Consider the following 8320-nt stretch of genomic DNA (forward strand, 5'->3'; position numbering starts at 1 on the left):
TGCTCTCACGCAGAGACTGTCCCTTAGGGGCTCCACTTTTCTCTTAACACACGGGTCCCAAAGCCAAATATGAACCAGACCAGGCCTGAAGGTGGCAGAGAGGTGGGGCAGAGGCCAGCTGGAGAGGTTACCTTTCCTCCTCCACACCTGTGATTGTTGACTGGTGGGAATGAGGGTCGGGTGTTGCCAGACCTTCAGATTTGTCAAAAGGAGCCTAAACTCTCTAGCTCTGTGTGAAATATCTATATTCTTAAGTGTTGAAAAATTATCTAATATGTTTTAATACTGGAGGGTAAAACAAAACACCTCAGCAGCTGAATCTAGCTCAGTGGTCCAGAGTAGGAACGCTGTACCAGCTGAGGACCCAGACCCTGCTGCATCCCCTGAGTTTCCCCCTGCACCCCCAAGTTATCTCCCTGAAGACCTATTTTTCAGCTTCTTGGAACTAAATCTTCAAATATCTGTATCTTACCAGGGCCTTTTCTTTATCTTTGCATAACCAAAAACCACTTTATATTACTTTCAAGAGCTTTTCCCCCGAATCAGCAACCACCTGCCTTGTAAATACAGAAACGTTTAAAACTTTGAAAGCACTGAGATTTGTTCTAACTTTTATGTTCTAAGACTCCAGAAGCATTTATGCAGAAGGCAAGATCTGTGGGTTCCGTACTGCTCTTTCCTCCTAAACTCTTTGTAGGGAGGAAGCAGACACTTCCCTGTTCCCCTCACTGTCCTTTCTGCATTTTACACATTTCAGTGTGTGCACAGTAAAATGAGGCCCCCCGTGCAGTCATTTCACTAGCAGGCTGTTTTTGTGCTCATCTTCCTTCCCACCATCCCTTCTCTCTGTGAATTATCCACAACTGCAGCAATGAGCATTGTGCCTTCTGTGGTTTTGCTCATTTTGATCTTCCAGGAGGCACGCTTGTAATGTAGTTGGTGAAGCTTCTCAGCTGCCTGAAGTCTTCACACTTCTTATGTAGAGTTTTTTTTAACAACTGCCTTAGAAAAGAATGCTGAGATTTGTTTACATAATTTCTTTAAAAAGTTTGCTCCTGGAGGGAAGGGGTATGATAGAACAGGAAACTTCCAGAATGCACTCCTTCTTAGCTAGTATCCTAAAGTATTTGATTGTTGGAACCTGCAAATTCCTGAGTTGCTTAATCCCCATCATGGCCTGGGATATTATCTCATAGTTGTGTTCTTTAAACACACCCAAAATGTATAGAAGAAACCTCTCAAAACATCAAAGGAATTTGGCTCTATTCCAACTTAAGTGATCTTGAAAATTCAGTTTAGTGAGGTGTCCTTCATTCCATCCCTCTTTTGTTCTCTACACCCAGCTGGACTTCATGTCTTCAGTGCTAACTTTTTATGATCCTTTGAATCTTGTTTCTTCTCTTGGTTCTTGCTGCCACTGCCTTGGTCCTGTCCTCAGTCAGTTCTCAAAGGTCCCCCCAACTACCTCTCACTCCCTGGCAGGTTTTATCAACGTCAACCCCATCTCCTCGTGGCCACATAAACCTGGTCGTGTCATCTCCGAGGAGCATCTTTCTCTGGGTCCCCATGGTCACCCATGTAAGGGACAGCCCCTAGAAGTGTTCTGTGAGTGTTGGCTATGTTTTACTCTCACCTCCTCTCTCGTCCTAGAAGAATTAAGTATCCTTGAGGAATTAGAAGTAAGGCCACGCTCTGGGAGTTAGGCTATAAAACAAAAATCAAGGATGAAGCCAGGAATCTTCCAAGTCACCCTAAAACAATGGACTGGGTCACTAGCTAGTGAGTTTCACTTGTGAAATGACTCAATGTAGCAATATGCTAAGAAGTAAGGTGGCCATTTTTAATTAAAACATATAGATAAAAAGAGGTTTCTAGAGGTAAACTGACTCATAGCCAATGGACTTTCAAATGTTCCAGTTTTGACATCAGCAAGAGTATTTCTATTGGGTTCATGAATGAATCAGTCCATCCTAGCCTAGAGATAAGAACTTTGAGGTTCATCTGTCAGTGCTCTCAGCCAGGGGGCAATTCAGCTCTCTCTAGGGAACAACTGGGAATATGTGGGTGTGTTTTGATTTGTGACAATGATGGGGAAGAGAGGGCAGCATTTACCGGTGTTTTAGCAGCAGGACCAGGGGTGCTAATGGCCCTGCAATACACAAGATGTGTCCGCATCACAAGGAATTGTAGATCCAAGGGGCTAATAGTGCCCCCACTGAGCACATGTAGTTTTGGTTCTGATCTCAGCTTCCCATTGTGTATCTGCCTGCAGGAAGAATATGGTGGTGAGCTCTAGATTCAGACATCAAGTCTAATTCAGAGGCTGGAAAAGAACTCCCCCTTTTACTCCAGTAAAAAAGTTCCAAGGAAGAACTCCAAACGAAGTCAATTATCCCTTCTCCCTCCGTCCCTTTTGCCAGTCAGTACGGCTGCAGGGTTGGACGCTATGATTGGCTCAGTTTGGGTTTGCCTCCCTCTGTGACTGTGGCCACGGTCTCTCCCGTGGGATAGGGGGTGGGTATGATGCAGATGGATATCAGGTAGACACAAACAGTAGTCACCACAGTATTTTGCACTCCTAGTAAAATCTATATAAAACCTACATTCTGACCTGAACACTGGAGCACGTCTTCCATTGTTCCAAGGAACTCAATGACTCAACAATTAGTCTTTGTCCAATGTCAAAGATTGACACCAAGTATGTGAGATTCCTCGCGCTGCCTTAACAAACACTACAAACTTGTTGGCTGAAAACAACAGAATTGTACTGTCTCACAGTTTTGGAGGTCAGAAGTCAAGATGTCAGCAAGTTGGCTCCAAGGAGGAATCTGTTCCATGCCTCTTTTTGGCCTTCTCTTGGTGGCTGGCACTCTTGGTGTTCCTTGGCTTGAGACTGAAAGTCTCAGTCTCTGTCTCTGTCTTCATGTGGCCTTTCCCTCCATGTCCCTGTCTCTCAAATATCCCTCTTTTCTGTCTTGAAAGGACACTTGTTATTGGATTTAGGGCTCATCCTAATCCAGAATGATCTGCTCTTGAGATCCTTAATGACATCTGCAAAGGCCATATTTCCAAATAAGGTCACATTCATGGGTAGAGTTAGAACATGAACACGTCTTTTTGGGGGACACTATTCAACCCACTCCACTGAATGATATGGTTATATCCCCAGAAAGCCAAGGTAGCTTTTTCTTCTCTGAGTGACCTGGTTCTCCAAATTCATAATCTATACCCATAGAGCATGAATCATTCATGACAAACACACTTTCTAAAAGTAAAGCTTTTGAACAAATGTGTGGATGGAGAAAATGAGCCCCAATTAAGCTCCTCTTTGTGACAAACCTCTCAGAAAAGCATTAACTCTAATCTTCAGTGAAAAGCATTGTAAAATCAAGGTCGGATGGGAAGATGGTGTTTGAAATGGCCTGGGTTTCCTTTAATGGAATGAAGAGAGGTAGAATTTACTGTGATTATGATATGCTTTTAGCCACACAGGAGTCAGGGTCAGAGAATTAAGTGAAACCAACGAAACTGTGGCCAACTGTGGTTTTGTCTTTGGGAGACTTTGTGAATTATCAACAGGCAGGGAGATAGGAATGCTCTCTCCATTCATGATACCTTCAGAGTTTGTGTGAACCGGGCTCTCTCTGGTCTTCAGAATAGCTTTTGCTTTTCCATCTGCATTTTCAGTTTTATTCTTTGGTTGTGAGAAGATTGAGAAAAGGGTAAGAAATTATGCTTTGTTTGGCATTGGTGACGAGAACTCTCTTTGGTTAAGCTAAGAAATTAGCACATAATGTTACTTAAAAAGCAATATTAATGTTCTCCAGATCTTCAGGGCTTCTGCTACCTGTGAGTCAGGGCTTGGCTCAAAGGTGGCTTCCTCACAGAGCTCTTCCCTCTATCTGAAGCATCCTCCCCACCACCCTCCACCCATGCCCTTCCATCACCTAGTAAAGCTGTCACTCTCAATCTCCTGCTTTATCTCTCTCTAAGGCACTAGTGATGTATTATTGAAGATAGATTAGATACATTGATTTGGCTGAGGTTTCTTTCCTTTCTAGGCTATAAGCTCTAGGAAGGAAGGAACTCTTATCATCTTGTACACTCAGGACCTAGATCAGTGCCTGACACATAAGGAGCCTTCAGTCAACATTGCTTGAACTGATGAATGAGTACATGTGTGGATTCCTTTGCTGTGTGCCCTGTGTACTGACTCATTTCCTCCTCAGAGCAATACTGTGATGCAGATGCTGAATGAGCCAGACGAGTTCTCTGGTGAGAAGCACAGTGGTCTGGAAATTAGGCGGTATAAGACACGTGTGAGAACACCAACACCTGCTCTGCCTGGGTACACCTGGGCCCTGGAATCTGTTCCATGTCCAGCCTCTGAATTAGACTCGATTGACATGGAACAGATTTCCTTATCTGTAGAATGGCGTGGCAGCGGCACCTGCCTTGTAGGGTTGTTATTATGACAATTAGATGACACTGCATTTGACAGGAACAGAACTTGTCACGTTGCAGGCACTCAGTAAACATAAGCTAATATGTTGCCCTCTTCCAGCTGAATGAGGAGGTAACATGAGCAAGAATACAGTGTTGCTAGGTGGGGAGGCAGAATCGGAACCCAGATCCAACTTCTTCTAGAGGTTGAGTCAGGTCTTGGGCCCACTGTTAATTTTCTTGATGTGTTTGAGGTAGGCTTCAAAGAAATTAGGCAGATATCACTGGAGTACTCTAGCAGCTGGAAGGCTGGAACATTCAATACGGCAAACAGCACAGCTACCAGTTGGTCACCACGAGGACACTGGTCAATATAGGGAAACAATATGGACCAACATGGGAAGATACTTCATGGCTATGCAAATCAGAATCTGATGGCTTTCATCTTGATTTCTTAGAGACGGCGATACAATAGGAGCAGGCCAAGCTATGCCCATTTACCAACAAGCATGTTTCATGAGAACCACTCCAAAAGATGAGACAGTAGTTTAGTTCAAGCTGTGGTATTGCATGACAAAAGGCAGAGGTCAACTGGATGACTCACAGCATGGCCAACACTACTCAGCTACAGCTGTGGTAACCCCAGATTCCTACCTTGCCTTTAGCACAACATCAGTGTATCTGCTAAAGCCCTTTGTATAGTTACTTCTTCTTGATTATCTGCTTCTCAGTCCATTGATCAGCAGAATCCAAGGCTAATTCCAAATACAGGCACACTGTTCTATCTCTTCAACCTTACCTTACCTTTCTAGCTATGTTGTATTTCACCAAAAATTATTTTATTTTTTTATTGGAATGCAAACCAGTGATATAGTTTTGGAATCTTGCTAGCCATATGCCGGACAAAAGAGTTGAGCTTTTGTATTCTTTCCGCGGACAATGTGCAATGCAATTGTGATTCAGAACTAAGAGTTCTCAGCCTCACGGTGGTACTGCACTATTAAATATCCTGGTCATCAGGCTTGAGGATGTTTGGAATATTGCCACCAAGCTCTTGAAATCCAAGCCAGGAGACTGGGTCCTTTTCATCTGTTGACCTTCGTCTCTTACGTGTGGCTTTTGTAAATAGAATCTATTGAAGATAATTGACCAGCTACTTTAGCTATACCAGGAAGAGATAAAAATAATTTTCTTAATATTTATTTATTTAGCTAATCACCAACAGTTCTGAAAATACCAAACTGAAAAATATACCACTTTCTTCTCATTGGTGACACAATTAAATAACTATCTTGCTACAAAGTAGTAATAATAATTGAATGCGTTTGTTTCCCAAGTGCTGATTTCCTGATATTTTGCGCAAACCTTAATGGATTTCCAGGCTGATTTATTTTTATTTGATTTCTCTCTGTCTTTGGGGTCTCCAGAGAATATTCACATAGGGTTTTTTTTTTTTTAAAGATTTTATTTGACAGAGAGAGACGCAGTGAGAGAGGAAACACAAGCAGGGGGAGTGGGAGAGGGAGAAGCAGGCTTCCGCAGAGGAGGGAGCCCAATGCAGGGCTCGATCTCAGGACCCAGGGATCATGACCTGAGCCGAAGGAAGACACTTAATGGCTGAGCAACCCAGGTGCCCCAGAGGTTTTTTTTTTTGTTTTGTTTTTGTTTTTTTATGAAGTTTGTTCACTATAAAAAGAATCACTAATTCCTTTCTACCCTGGTTGTTGGGGATTAGTATCACACTCTAAAATACAGTGAAATTCAATGTTAATAGAACACCATTTTACATCTTCTTCTAGCTTATACCTCTTTTCCACACATATTGCATGTCCTATGTTATGAATATTTTAAATTACTACAACTTGCACAGTATTTAGAAAAAATTATTTCAAAATAATCCAGTAAATTATTACCCTGTTAGTACTGTATTAGTAGGTGCTATGCCTTAAGAATATAGCAGACAGAAATTCTCATGCAAATTCCTACACCTTTGAGAGATACAGAGCCCTCTTCCAGAAAGCATATAATCAGGGCCTCCTACACCAAGTGTTAAGTGCTTAACATCTTTAAAGAGACCTCCTGGGCTTCTGACCAAACCAATGGTGAGCACTGAGCTAGGAGGAACTTCTCTGTAAGAAAGCCTTGTGGTTGCCAGGAATGAGAAAATCTATTGACTACTGCATTCTGCTCTTTTGATATGTTTTGTTATTGTTGAAAGCAAAGTGCAGGAAGCTGCCATTTATTAATTTCCTTCAATCTCCTCCCCAGGATCTGTAGCATGTTCCCACTGGCCAAGAGATTGCTGATTCAGGCAAATCTTTTGTGGGTTGGATTATGTGAGAAAGAAGGTGTCCATTTTTGAGTCTCTGGGAGGAAAAGGAGACTCAGGTTTTAAGGGAATTAAGAGGAGACAAGGTGAAAAATGATTTCTCTCAAAACAATAAATAAAAGGGTAGCTATATTCACATTACTTCAGAATTTTAAGACAACTTTCCAGATTGTTTATTAAGAATTAACTCTTGGGATGCCTGGGTCAAACTCCAATTTCAGCACAGATCATGATCTCAGGGGCATGAGTTCGAGTCCTGAGTGGGGCTCTGCACTCAGTGCAGCATCTGCTTAAGATTCTCTCTCCCTCTGCCCCTCCCCCTGCTCTCTCTCTCAAATAAATAAATAAATAAAGTCTTAAAAAAAAAGAATTAACTCTCTCCAAGCCATATAAAATTGCTGAACTAAGGCATTTCCTATCTAAAATGTTTACCTTTTAATAGCTGAATCTGGGTGACCTCAAAACTTTCAAGACCTAGATTATGTCTCTCTAGTGCAGTGTTTCTCAGCTTTGCACAGTGGCAGTATCGTAGCCAATGAGGTTTATCTGAGGGGTGATTATTGCTAATTGAAAACTTCCTCCGTCTTGGTGTAACTGGCATTTGGGACTGGAAGATTCTTTGTTGAGAGGGGACTGTCCTGTGCACTGTAGAATGTCTAACAGCATCACTGGTTTCTACCATTAGATGCAATAGCGTTTCTGCCTCCACATTTGTGACAATAAAATGCCTCTCAACATCTCTAAATGTCTCCTGGGTGGGGGTCGGGTAGCCATAATCACCCCAATTGAGAACCACTGCTTTAAGTGCAAGAAAGCAAGACTCATAATCTACAACTTACATCCTAATTATCATTAGCTGGCCATGGTTATCTGGAGGACTAAGTTGAGGAAGATTCAGAGGGCTCAGCTATAAAGAATGTCTTATCTTGGTTGCTTAGCAAGGTCTTCCATGCAGAGAGATGCCATGTTAGGGTTCTCTGGAGAAACAGAACCAGTTGGACTTGTGTCTATATATCTACATTATATCTATGTCTATTTATATCTATCATCTAGATACATAGAGAAAGAAAGAGATTAATTTTAAGGAATTGACTCACGTGGTTATGGGAGCTAGCAAGTCCAACATCTATAGGGTTGGCTGGCAGGCTGGGGACCCAGGGAAGAGTTGGGGTTCAAGTCCAGATGCCATCTGTTGTTGGCAAGATTCCTTCTTGCTCAGGGAGGCCAGTATTTTTTCTGTTAAGGCCTTCAACTGATTGTATGAATAATGTTTGACCAAATATCTGGGTACCGTGGCTTAGCCCAGTTGACAGATAAAATTTATGATCATAGGTGCTCACTGTTCTTTTTAGTGAAAGCACTTTAGATTGGACCTTTGATTGTATCAAACTTCACCTGCATGTGTGGTCAACACCAGCTGTATCCACTGGGTGGGTCCAGGAGGACAGGCATCAGCCTGCACATCCCAGGGGTAGCATGCAGTGCCTTTGCTGCCTGGTCAGAGCAGCATGTCTGACCTGACAAAGGGAAGAAGTCAGAAGATGGCAA

General features: G+C 42.5%; 1 pseudogene; it reads left to right on the plus strand.

The window, feature by feature from the left end:
• The first annotated feature begins 7278 nt into the window (after positions 1-7278).
• On the plus strand, positions 7279-7458 carry LOC123326909 (annotated as a pseudogene).
• The last annotated feature ends 862 nt before the right edge of the window (positions 7459-8320 follow it).

Source organism: Neomonachus schauinslandi, chromosome 1, assembly GCF_002201575.2.
Source record: "Neomonachus schauinslandi chromosome 1, ASM220157v2, whole genome shotgun sequence".
NCBI lineage: Eukaryota > Metazoa > Chordata > Mammalia > Carnivora > Phocidae > Neomonachus > Neomonachus schauinslandi.